This window comes from Conger conger, chromosome 18 (genome assembly GCF_963514075.1).
Source record: "Conger conger chromosome 18, fConCon1.1, whole genome shotgun sequence".
Lineage (NCBI taxonomy): Eukaryota > Metazoa > Chordata > Actinopteri > Anguilliformes > Congridae > Conger > Conger conger.
The window spans coordinates 14,672,933-14,686,998 of NC_083777.1; the positions used below are offsets into that span (position 1 = coordinate 14,672,933).

The window sequence follows — 14,066 nt, forward strand, 5'->3', positions numbered from 1 at the left end:
TGTCATTGAAGCGGCTTTTGTATCACCAGACAAATCTTTATGCTAACCATCTTCCCAGTATCAGTCAATTTATTTTCACATCAAATACAAAGTACCTTTCCATCTTTTGTGCCGTGTAAATCTGCAAATATAATGTGTGCAATGGTAGATATTTACAGATATAGCAATGACTTACCAAAATATTAATCCGTTTCTCTGAAGATATTAGCGTGCTATGTCTGTAGGCACGTCTCTTGATATTCTCATTGTGCTATTACACTGAATCTGTAAAATTCCATTTGAAATAATGTTTATAGCAGTATATGTTTCTGATGACCATGTTGGCTGCCTTTACAGGCAGGAGAAATATGATTTATTATTAAAGCACACAATATCTGCTGCTAAAATGGGCTCTCACTGTTTTTCACACTGTCAAGTTTTCATATCTGTTGCTCTGCAACAAACCTCAAACTAAATTCCACACTTTTACAGATGCCATCTGTGTTTTAATTTCTTCTCTTCTAGGCTTCTGGTAAGCTGCCCGGAATGTTGTAGCGTTATCATCACAGTGTTGAGTCTTTGATATCTATGGCACTGCTTTTTGTTGTTAGCTGTTAGGACATTTCTTTGATGTAGAGGTCTTTCAGGGGTCAATAATTGGCAATTGGACAAACCTGTGGATACATACCGTCATCGTTTCCCATCATTCCTGGCACCCGCAAGAGACGAATGGTGACCTCAACATTGCTCTTCTGCTGAGCGTTCTCTTCTCATTTATGGGAAATTCATGATCTGTCGGGGTTGGAAAAAAACAGTAGTCATTTGTTCAGTAATGTGATTGGGTGATATGTGAAGCAGTGGTCCTGAGCTGCATGAATGATGTCATCCTCATTTTGATTCCGGTCATCAGTGATGTCATGCCTGAGTTTCGATAGCCACCAGTGGCTATTTCAGTGTAGGGCTTCCAATATTGGATGCACTAACGAGGTGTAATCACTGCTATTCTGAAGATTTAATCTATGGTTCAGCAGGGAAATGTTTCAGTCATTAAAACAAAGTGTGTCAAACCAAAGACCTGGACAGGGATATGCATTTATTAGCCTAAGTGCATGTTGCAGGCAATCATTTATTCAGTAATGATCCCAGTTGTTCAAGTGGCTCCAAGACAGACAATTTTTCTACTATTTTATGAAAGAAATCAGATTCCACAGTATATACCGCCATATACTGATGTAAAAATAATATCTATTACTGTATACTGCATTTAATAATGTGGGAAATTGCCCAAGTATACAGTATGCATTTCAGTGAAATTATTGTACAGACAATCATCAAAAGAAAGTGTTCAGCAACATCGAATGTGAGCACAACATGGCCGTCGACAAAATGGTGATTTTACCCAACCACCAAAATTAGAGCAGCACCATAGATGTCAGCATTGACATGATGAACAACAAATGAGAAATTCTATTTAGATCTGAAATATTTGTTTGGGGGAACGTATTATGTATTATGTTCTCTAGCACCATATGTCCTAGTAACTAGTCACTAGTAACCCTAAATACTAGTCCGTACTCCAGACTCACCCTAAACACTGGTTATTACTACAGATGGTGCAGTCACACCAGCAGTACCCAGTGTTCCAATGTCTGTCACATAATGATAAAAATAACGATAAATATACTCCTTATTTGTCCAGCACTTCAACCGGGTAGCAGTAAGACAACTTTCCAATAAAGGCATTTTAAAAGCTGTCTTTAGAGAACCAACCCTGATGTTCTCGGGCTAAGCATCCCATAGTTTATGTGTGGACCTGGGAGACTATTTTAGAAGGTAAGAAGTCAGCAACTCAGAGATGTATTCAGGGGCTAAACAATTCAACACCTTTAAAATGAAAACTTTAAAAGCCTCTGCACCTTTGTTTTGGTTCATTTTTCTGTTAAATGTTGCTGCATATGAACATACTATCAATCTAGGTAGAGACTTTTAATTGCTGCTGTCCTTATGAATCAAATTTCTTTTAAAAAAACCCTGCAGCTACTGCACGGAAAAAACATTAAAAAACAAATGATGGCAATATGTCACAGTCACAACTTTCTACACACACCACACGGGGAGAGAGGTTTCACACGTACAGTACAACAGTCATGTAAGCTAATTGGTTTAATGGTTAATATACTCCCATTCTGCATGAATTCTTCCTTGGGTGTACTTGAAACTTTCAATGCATTCACAATGTTTAATGGGGCTGTTTAACGAGAATTATAATATTATATCCAACTAAACCGAAAACAAACTTGACTAATTTCTCATGAAACGCATACACTGCAAAAACCTAATAAATTCTGTCTTAACAAGTGTTTTAGTCTTGTAATGAAACTTAGTTTTATCACTTTTTCTCTCAAATACATTACATTAGGTTGTTTGACAATTGTCCTACTGCATTGGCCCTCTTGAAAATGGAGACAAACTGTAACGTCATTGGCAAAAAAAAAAAAATTTATTTGGGAAATTAATTATGGAAATCATTTTTCAAGTCTAAATATGAGACTGAAAAACTTGAGACGGTTCAGATGATGATAATTTTTTGCTTTGTCTATGTTCTTACCCAATTGTGTGGATCTTGTATAAGCCGTAAGAGCTTCTCAAAAAATGTTTATCACAATCTCTGTGGGTCATTGCACAGCAACAGTGACACAGGGATGTTCTGCCAGGTGCTGATTAGTGGACACCATGCAGGTGTCATGGGTATCCCAGCATGCACTGCACTCCAACTTGCCCTATGACAATGGTTCTCACTCCTGGTCCTGGAGAGCCACAGGGTGTGCTGGTTTTTGTTTTCACGTTAATATCTGCAACCAATTCTGACCCTTGAAACCTGGTGAGGTGTGTTAACAGTGTAATTAACTGTTTAAATTGATCAATGAAATGCTGAGTAACAATAAAAACCAGGACACCCTGTGGCTCTCCAGGACCAGGAGTAAGAGGTCCACTGTTATCGGTGGAAAAAAAGGTGGTTAAGGGACCTGCTCAGAAGGGGAAGATATGCTTCTGATGGGACCTCTAACACCTGTGGTAATACAATGATTGTTCTCAGTTATTTTTTTATCATTTTTCAGCATCTACCGTTTCAGAGCTGCACAGTTGTGCTTTTATGCATGAGGCGACTGTTACTACCCATTACACGGCCCATTACCACAGCTTTGGAATTGTGGGTAACAATCTGGGGAAAGGACGTTTAAGTGCAAGCTTTATTCCAATGGCCATTCAGCAATAAAAGATTACAAAAAAACACACTCATATGCACTACTATATGTAAACACATTTATGCACTTATAATGTTGGGTCCAAATGACCAGCTTTCTGCTCAAGAGAAATCTGAAGGAGAGCTGTGAGGCAGTGTTTCTGTCTGTTTGCAAAAGTATGAAAAATATGGCTGAAGGTTATGGATGAATTTCTATGCAACTTGATAAAATGGTAGGCCTTGGTTGAGCTAGCAGAGGTCTGCATTTAACGGAGACACTCCTGTGTTCACCGATTCATGGCTCTATGCAAGACAAGCTTTCTAAAATGGTTCCTTTAATGTTAACTGTTGACTGATTGAGAAGTAAAATCAAAACCATGTACAATACATGTATTCATTCTCAAATCTTCAACATAAAATGCTGTTGATATTCAGCTTTATAGACGAAAGAAAATTATGGAGAAGTTTTGGCCGAAGAGAATTACTTTCTCTCTTCTGCTTAAGCACTTAAATTAGCTACAGGAATGACTGAATAGATTTTGCTTCCATTCCTTTTGTAATGAGAATTCATACAGAAAGGTGAGCTTGTGCTATTGTAATGTTCTTATAATGTTTTTGAGCACTATGCAAGTTTTCTTTTAACTCCTAAAAATAATCCCAGCCTGAAGTGGAGTTGGAGTTGCATGGGGAAAACAACCTGGTCTCCTGGCTAAGAGATGATTTGCACACCACATCTGCTGAAAAGAAAGTCCCTCTGCTTTAAAGCATAGGCGCATTGTAACTTTAACCTACAGTATATTTCAGTTCCATCTTTTAAAAATTAAAATAGTTTGATTTGGTGGCCAGTTATGTACTTAGATTATTCTACATAATACCTAATATATTGACAGATAAGAACTAACATTCACTGTTCTTTTTTTAAAATTAGTGTTATAGTGAATAATCTTGGATAGAAAACATAAAACTGCAAATTCAAATTCATTTTTTTCATTTGCCTTTGATGACCAGTCTAATCTGTCCACTCTTCACCAGATGTGTAATTATGTGAGTATATGACACCTCAGACTGGGTCAATTATTTTCATTTTCTTAAGAATGATATATAAATCAGTAATAGTGTTCAGTTGACATGCAGACTAGGGTTAACACGAACAACCCAAAGCCAAGCCATTTACAATAGGTTACATTTATGGAAAAGTGGGCTGTGGCATGTTCTCCACAGCTTTTGGGTGAACATCACTCACTAGTTCACCCAATGCACACAATAAATACCAACCCCATACCAACGACCAAGAAATTGTGTCCCCCACCACTCAAAGTAGATCTACGTCAGTGCTACACTGTCTGTAATTATAGTGCTGTTCGTGGAGACTTATGCTGGAAACAATTACATCCAACACAAGCAATTATTATGCAGTCTTAATATGCTCCATTACAGTAAAACGATTCATAATTATAGTTTTGCAGAATTGCCACTTCATAAATAAGCAGCCATGTGTAATTGCATAATCGCTTACTAATTATTAATGATTATAAGGCAGAGTATTTGTAACACTTGATGAGTGCAGTTTATTCTTCAGTGGAGGTATTAATAGTGTTGCTTACAATATGATGTTCGCACAAAGCATTCACAAGACATAGCATTGGCAGGTGTAACTGTTAAATGCTGAATCATCTCAATAACTATAGATATGTGGGTTGGTATAATTATTTTGAAACATTTATGAATACTCATTTCAAGAGAGAATTTAAATAGAAATTTCAAATGTAGCAATATTACATTTTTTCTCTCTCTGACCTGACGTTGCAGGAGGCCCTGCAATCAGATTTGATTATACCCCTTAAAATGACGCTCACACTGTCAAATGACACTGGGTGACAATCATAACTGATTGAGTGCATACAATTAATAAATGTAATAGCCCCAAAAATATAAGAACTGATGCAAAGAGAAAATTTTTGAGCCCTTTGTGGAGATATTGATAGTAACTTACACAATGTACTGGTCGTCATTTTTTAAGCTACTGTTACTGCTACTTAGTGTTAACACTCATAACCTAGAGTATACAAGATCTATGGCATTTACTGTTTGTCTTGTTATAATATCTCATAAATCCCTTGGGAGATGGTATCCTGTCTGCTATACCCTGGACAAGTTCAGTGAGTAATTGTTTATGATGGCTTTTTGAAATCAATGAACAAAAAATAACTCTCACACTCCTTATCAGGCTGGGAAGTTAATGTAGAGTTAATTACTTGGCCCTTTTTTAAACATTCTTTTATTAATGTATATGAGTAATATTTCAAAGTCACCTGGCTACATAATAAAAATGAGTCCATCCAGTGCTGGAGTTATGGCATGATCACTGCTGTGTGCTCGACCGATGAGGATCCAGCAACAGCCCATAAAGTGTGATGGATTAACACACCTGTGTATCTAACGCCTACTGTATATCTAACCACCAGATTTCTCTAAAAGGGAGCAAGAGAAGTGGGTCTCTGTGCGTGTCTCTGTGTGTATGTTTGTGTTCATGTGCATATGTCCGAGTGAGTGACTGAGTGACTGAGTGACTGAGTGACTGAGTGACTGAGTGACTGAATGACTGAGTGACTGAGTGAGTGTTCATTCATGTGAATATCTATGTGTGTGTGAGAGGGTGTGAGTGTGTGACAGGGCGAGAAAGTGAGTGTGGGGGAATGGTATAATGTTGGGGCCAGCTGCCAGTAAATTTTCTGGCACACTGTAAAGTGTAGGAGAGGACTGCCAAGCCAGCTGTCCCTCAATGCCGTGAAATCCCTGTGAAAAGAGAGGAAAAGGGGCTGACAGCTCAGAATTAATTAGGAGCGTGTGTCAGTAGGGATAATTACCCCACTCGCCCGTAGATAAACATTCCCCCTTGCTTATCGCTTTATTTTAAGGAACGGCTTCCACAACAATTCCCGGGAACGCCGAAATGGGAGGAGCTCACCTGCCATCTAAGGAGATTCATTTTTGGCAGTTTAAATGAATATATGCGAAAGCAACATGCACACATCATTAACCATTTTAGATAAAATGCATCCACTGTGTGTGTGTGTGTGTGTGTGTGTATCTATGCTATTTGTACAGTGAAGCACACTGGCATTAAGGGAATGCCAGCTCCATTGTACAAATAACATTTGCTTCCACATGCACACACATTATTAGCCATTTTATAAAAAAATATAGCTACTGTGTGTGCGTGTAAACAAATGTTATTTTTCTTTTTTTCACATTAAGGGAATGTGTGTGTTTGTATGTGTGTATGTGTTGCGTGTGTGTATATATTAATGTTATTTGTCCAGCTGAGCTGGCAGCATTAGGGGAGTGTGTAGGAGCCAGACGATATCTGCATCTTGGCCATGTGCGGTAAATTGGCGAGCTGCATTCTCTTGGATCACGGGCTGTCACTGACAGACTGACAGCCCAGGTCCGTCTTTAACGACCGCCCAACCGACGCCCGTGAAATCCCCCGGCCGCTTCCCACAGGTTCCACAAAGACACGGTTCTCCTGATGGGCTCAGCTTATTGGTTCCTGTCTGCGGTTACGTTCTTGATTTTCACCCGTTCTGACAGCCAACCGAGACACCTCTGCCCGGCTACCTCTCTGAGCGTGATGTAATGCTTATGCAACAGCCAAAATTACTTTAGCGTCTCACGGCTGGTCACGGATGATCTGTTACGAAACGACGGCAAAAAATGGGGTTTCAAAATCCGCACAATTTTCTGGGCGCATGCCACTTCATTAATACAGCACATACGTTTATTTTGGGTGTCATGACGACCATCATATACTCGCAATGCGTCTGCGTAGTGTTGCAGTTCGGATGAAACGTGAAGTTTTGCTTGGGGAGGTATAAAAGAAATACAGCAGATTCTGTTTTTGTTGAACTGTTAAATGCTCACATAGGGAAGACACTAGGCCCCACTAGCAGTCATGTGTGTAATTAACCTGTGCATTTAATCCCCACTTTCTATTCAAAGGAAGCTTTACCTTCTAGCAAACCAAACATCGCTAGTTTTTAAGCTCACATAAATAAATGATCAATTGAATCACGGTAATGATCCTTTGCAAAACCCATTCAGTTACAAAAAATAAGCTGTGACTTTAATATTTAACTTTAAGTAAACAAAAATAATCCACTTTGCTCTCGTTTTTTTTTTTTTGCTTTTGAAAAAAGGTGTCTACAAGAATTTAAGTTGTTACACATTAGTCAAAATACTTTTCTAAGGACGCGATATTAGGAAGTAAATGTTACTTGAATACATTTCTTTAAAAAACACTGCTGCTACTTTTTTATCCATGGCAATTTGCTGTTGTGCATTTTGTCCATCTCATTAAAACAGAGATGTTCGGTCCTCAGAGAGCAGTTTCTGGTTTATTCTCGCGGTCTAATTAATGTGACTTACTACTTGAAGATGCAGAGCAGGGCATTGTCAACCCAATAAAATGAGTTCTATCCATAACTTTTCTTGCTTTAGAAAAGTCATCTTCATCTCTTGCAAATAACTCTCCGATGACAGTGGAATTGTGGTGACGGCAGGGAGGCTAGTGCCCCTCCAGTCACCTCCTCATATGATTGGTCTCTTTCTCAGAGGAAGAAAGACGGCGCGGCAGGTGGAGCTCCGCTTCCTAGCGTGCTTTGTACATGTCCGTGTCGGGTTGAAAAAGCGGCTCAAAACATTTCCATTTGAGCCGAAGACCATTGATTCGCACTCCGGGCTTTGCACAACGGCTTCCTTACACCATGTGGCTTTTATTCTCTTCCTCTTTTACCCCTCAGTGAAAGAAGTGTGTATACCTGAACCCTTTAAAAGCTTTAAAAGCTTCATTGAGACGCCCTGTCATCCAGGTCAATGTGATCGCGGCTTCTCATTGGCTGGGGCGAAACGGAGTGGTTCGGTTCAGCCAAGGCCGAAGAATGACGTTCAACCTGAATTACTATGCATTCAGCATGAACTCTGCATGATGCGAAGACCAGCTAACTTGCAGAAAACATCCACTTCTCTACACTCCTCTCTTCCGATTCAAATCTGAGGAAGAATACGGTTTATACAAGGTGGCCAGACTTTCAATTTAAATGAAAACTTATATGTCGCAGAATTTACAGAGAAAATTGCTTCCAGAGAGCGGCAGACAGCAGCGGCCGATGGTTTGGCAGGAAACTGTGTTTTCGTGATGTAATTGTTTGAAATGATTGTGTTTCGCGTAGTGCTGAGAGAAACTGCATTCAGGTGGAAAAACAAAAAAACAAAAAAAAATTTCCACAAAGGGCTGCATAAACGGAATGAGAACGCAATTCCCCTCGTTTTTGAATAACAAAGACGGACGCGTAACACGGCCTAAAGCCGATGAGGTGGGCTCAGGAACACGCTTGGTTTGCCGTTACACGCACAATGGCCAACGTACATATTCATGGCCCTCTCCCTTCTGTTCCATCTGTGTCTCAGCTTTCGCCCATTGAAACCCAACACCGCTGTGAAATGCGAAATGAATCCTTCTTTAACGAGAGAAATAAGGCAGAGCTTTCAGCCTCACTTCTCTTCTCCTAAGGCTGTGCTCTGTCTTGCTGACATGTTTAATCTGAAGACCCCCTCCCCCCCCCCCCTCCTATTTCCTCCACCCCACTTGCACGTATAGAGGAGAATATAATGAGACGAGTGTCTGCTTGCTAAACAACTTTAAAGTGCCTCATCATGGCAAATTGCTTACTTTGGCTGATTGGGCAGGGGGCCTGAATGAATCACAATGAATGTTTCCCCATACATTCATACCTCATAACTGACAGGGGTAAAATGAGGCTCTGCAACGCTGCAAAACCTTGAAGACAAGGCATGCTTAAGATGAGACGTGCAAAAACAAAAAGGAACTGCAAACCTTAGAGGAATTTGAGCTCTCATCAAGTTTTCTAAAGTTTCTTTCTTTACAGTAAAGCATGCAGGCTTTAGGACTTAAGCACAACAGTCTCGTTCTGTACATCTTACCCCATTTTGTGTGGACTATAAGTCCTCACCTCTGTGAATCCTTTTAGCTTTCTCTATCTCTTCCTCTCCCTTCCCCCTCTCTCTCTGGAGAATATATTTCTTCAGCATAGCTTTCCACACACTTTTGGAAAAGTGCTTCCATCCATTCTCCTAAGGCTCATTTCATCCAATGGGTCAATGTTGTCAAAGAGGGAGCCGTTTAGCCAGTGTTGAATGACTCCATGCACAAATTATATTTAATTATTGTTCTCTTACAATTAGGGAATGACAAAATCTTAAAATACATTGTCATCAAATGATATACCAAATATAAAGAACAAAATATGCACTGACTCCATGTTTATGTGAAGTTTTATGTTTTACGTTTTTATAATGCTTTAGGCCACCCATGTTTATAATTAATACATGCATTATTAATGCTTAATCTAGCATTGATAAATGCTCCACACAAAATGGTCCATATCCGTTATTGTGATGTAGAATATTTCTACAGTTGCTGAAACCCTAAATGATTATGCTTTTTCCAACTGCTTATTTTATGATGTGAAAACACTAGAAAGTTCCCAGGAGGGTGTTTAGCGTGATTAGCTTGACATGGTGAGTTATTCTAACAGCCTTTGGGGCATGTGTTTTTTTTTTGTGAATTGAACACTGCACATGTCAGGCCACTGATAAATAAGGGTGTAAAATGAATATAATCCTTCCGGTTTGATGAAATAACAGGGAAGACGAGTTCACTGCGATGCTAAGCTCGGGCTGATGTGCCTTTGCCAGCAGAGGGGTCCATTAGCACACATCTCTCCCAGGATTCAAATGCACAGCTTTCTGAGTTACAGCCCAATTAGCCTAACCGCTGTTCAGTGCAGCGGCACTGATGCCAATTCGTCATTTGGGCTGAAAACGGTCCGCAGTGTCAAAGCGCTCAGCAGCGTGGTACGCTGTGTAGATGCACCCCACGCTCCCCTATCAAGTCATGTTCATGCCAGTGCTGTGCGCCACAGACTACCCGCAGGACCTTGTATAATTGGCCCAAGCTGGTCAAAGCACTGCCCGGGGAGGAAGGCCCTTCAATGGCGAGATTGTCCTTCTCTTGCCGTCGCCTCCGGTCGATTAGGAGCTCGCAGCGGGGCGTAAAGTATACTCCTGTGACTCGATGACTGACCGCACTGCTCAGCCGGTGGACTATGGGGTCAAAGAGCCAGTAGCTAACAGTGTGTGCCTTTCAAGGAGACTCTGCTCTCTACTGAACTGACAGCTGTGGCCGAAGGAATGAAGAGGGCCCACAAATGCAACTACCCAGCCCAAAACAAGAGAAATTCATACTTTCTACATGGCACAATGTTACAGTGTCCATATGAATCCACTGAGTCCACTATGAGTTCAGAGTGGACTCATATAGACACTGTGAGAGTTGATTTAACAGTGGCCTTTTTGTTGTGTACAAAAGCACTGCCCTGGGTAGTCCTATCCCATAAATCCCCAGAATCTTGGGAAAAATGTTCTACAGAAAAGACCACTATTTTAAATAAAAGGGAAACAAAAAAAAGATGTAGCCTGAGGTTATAAATATTCGGTTAATATGGCTGACAGCGTTAACCTGCCCGCAAGGACCGAGAGAATCGATCAAATGCTATGCAAAGAGGGAATATGTGGGAAATAAATTATATTTATTTAGGCTGTTTTCAAAACTATGCCTTGGGGATGTCTAGCAGAAAATCTGATCTTCAGTAACTTATAATGTGAATGCGAAAAGGTTAGGTGAAGAGCAATAACCATGCAATTAGTGTCACAACTTGTATTAAAAGTCATTATACAAACAATATGACATTAGGTGTTATATTTGGAGTGTTATGTACCGTCTAACAGATGTGGTTGTGTAACACCGCATAATTCTTATACTTTTACTGAAAAAACATAATGCAAGTCCAAAAAATGTATACATTTAGACTACAGTAGTTCTCAGCATCATAGGATAACTACCATAGTTTCATATATACATTGTTTGCACTTACACTCAGTGAACACTTTATTAGGTATTTATTAGACTTATGCTGTAGCCTATCAACCTAGAGGATTGATGAGTTGTGTGTTCAGAGATGATCTTCTGCGTATCACTGTTGTAATGTGTGCTTATTTGCATCACTGTCCCCTTCCTGACAGATTTGATGAGTCTGGCCCTTCACCTCTTATCTCACTCATTAAAAATACGTCTCTGCCCACATAACTGCTGCTCACAGGATGTTTTTTCTTTTTCACACCATTCTCTGCAAACACTGGAGACTATTGTGCGTGAAAATCCCAGGAGATCCGCAGTTTCTGAGATACTCAAACCGCCCTGTCTGGCACCAGCAATCATTCCACTGTCAAAGTCACATTTCTTCCCCATTCTGATATTTGGTCTGAAAAACAGCTGAACCTCTTGACCATGTCTGCATGCATTTATGCATTTAGTTGTTGCCACCTAATTGGAGTCTATATAGTAATACATTATTATCAATGCAGAAAATAAAAATGTCATCAGTCGTTGGACCCAGATCACATATATATCATAGTCATCATGGTCTCGGTCTTCATGACTGTCTAATTCAGTTCAGTTTTATTTATGTAACACAATGTCTCAAGGCACTTGGCATTTGGGGCCCAGGCCCCCATAAGCAGTCTAATACAAATGGCCCAATTTGCCCAAGCACTAAGAATGTGTGCGCTGATGATGAAGGCCTTATTGAATCCAAAAGCATAAAGGGGATGCTTCTGTTTAAAATGCATTGAGAGAACTTTGATAAGCCATGCAGTACAGCTGGTAGGCCTGCTTCAAGATAAATAAAAAATGCAAAAAAAAAGGCAGAATAGACCACATTAATAATGTCTTCACCTACTGTCTATATTTATAGTATCGCTGCCAATGTGCCAGGATGTTCCACCTTTGGGGTGTTGCTGGATATTTTGGGGAAATAGTGAAAATGGTGGGCCCTGATGTTCTCCAGTCATTCTTAGTTTCATTCCTTGACGTGGGAGGCGTCTGACGTTTCTCCCATTGCTTGTTGACCAGACTTGATTAATAATAATAGCAATAAAAAAGCCATAAAATGTATTTTAATGGAATTCAGAATGTATTTCCTAAGTGAAGTGGGACACAGTTACTCTATCTTCAGATTGAGGTTCAGGGAGGTGTCGACAAGTAAGAATTCTATCCAATGGTCAAGGGGGCAAGTCTAGATAAAGCATGCAGGTACATACATTTGTTAACCCATTCCTCTAGAAAATTCCAATGCTTTGTTGTGCCTCAGGGCATGTGTTTATCTCCAACAGGCATGTGTTACTTAACATCCATCTAGCCATGTTAGCCAGGTGAGAGGGACAAACAGAATATTTATGATGCCATTCAATGAAGAAGCACAAAGGAGGACAGTCTTTTAACGGATATTTAATCTGGGCCTGCAGTAATTTTCTCATTTATCTCATTAAAAACTGGAAGCGCAAGAAGCCCTTACTGATTTGTTTACCTAAAACTAGACTATCAAATTTGCTTCTACCAATTTGCATAATTCAGATTCATTGAAAACTTTGAGCATTCGATGGGGCTAGTGACAGGTACTCACAATTCAACTTCTGCTACGTGATTCCGGTGCGTTCGTTTACATAATCTAATCTGACGGAACAATGCGTATGAACATCGCATTTCTTATTCTGCTGTTCACGTCCTCCGGGAAGAGTCGATTGAAATCGGTTCAAACTGCATTCCCGAGTTTTAATCACCACCGCTTGCCGTCTCCTCTCTCGCTGAAGCTCAGACAAAAACTTGTGAAAGATAAACTTAAAGGCATTTCCCTTTAAGAGAGGATGCTTCGCAATACAGGAAATAATATTTCAGTTCTATGTAGTGCTTTACATAGAACTGTACTTTAACAATAGAATATATTTCCTAATGGTCCCTCCCTGGTAAAGTGCCCTACTGAAAAACAAGCTCAAGCTAGGTTTTGAAACAGCTGGTAGCTGGTTGACTAGTTCAGAACTGCTCCCAGTTCAACATGGTTTAGCTAGTTGACCCGTTTAGACCTGCTCCCAGCTTGACATGATTTGACCAGCTCAAGCTATATTTTGAAGCAGCTGGTAGCTGGTTGACCAACTTGTACTCAGCTTTATGCCCAGCTTGGTCATGCTGGTTGACCAGCTCATACCCAGTTTGACCAGTTTTGACCAGCTTGGCCAGCCCAATTTTCAAGCTGGCATGGCTGGATTTTAGAGCAGGGTGTGTTTTTATTGATGAAGAAGTTTATGAACTTACCCCTTCATTTACAATCTTCCATCTATTGAGTGGTTCAAACAGTGCGAGTCACCTGTAAAGAGACAAGGTGTCATTTTTGTGAAAATGTCTCAATTGCTAATTTAATGCAAAGAATCACAAACACAACATGTATGACAGAGAAAATAAAGGAAATCTAGGCTACATTCAGCATGCATGCAAGTAACCTTCACAAGATTATCAAAGCCTGTGTTACTACCAAAAAAGTAAACCAATCAGAGGGTAGAAAATCCATCATACCAATATGGTTATTATGTTTTAGAGGTACTATTTTGATTGCCCTGAAACATTCTTGCAATCGTTTTGCTTCCGGTTATATATAGCTAAAGTTTAGCTGGACAAGCATTAATATTAGTTTTAGTTTTTTTATGGATTGCAGAGTTATGCTTCTTTTGTGATAGATGATGTTTTTGATGTCACTAGTTAACATTAATTAGCGGTTTTTAAAAAGGCCTAGGCATCTATTTGTGGTTAGGTTGGGAAGGTTTACTTTTTTAAGAATTAGTAACTTTATCATTTACGACTGGCATACGCAAA

The 14,066-nt window shown here is 39.8% G+C and overlaps 1 protein-coding gene across 1 annotated transcript in view; it reads right to left on the reverse strand.

Moving 5' to 3' along the window:
• khdrbs2 (KH domain containing, RNA binding, signal transduction associated 2) overlaps positions 1–14,066 on the reverse strand; it is a 158,572-nt gene that overhangs the window by 11,374 nt on the left and 133,132 nt on the right. The window contains exons 10-11 of the mRNA XM_061228444.1: positions 13,512–13,563; positions 668–771 (exon numbers count right to left, since the gene is read on the reverse strand). The gene's annotated coding sequence lies outside the window, so the exon portion shown is untranslated. The remainder of the gene's footprint in view (positions 1–667; positions 772–13,511; positions 13,564–14,066) is intronic.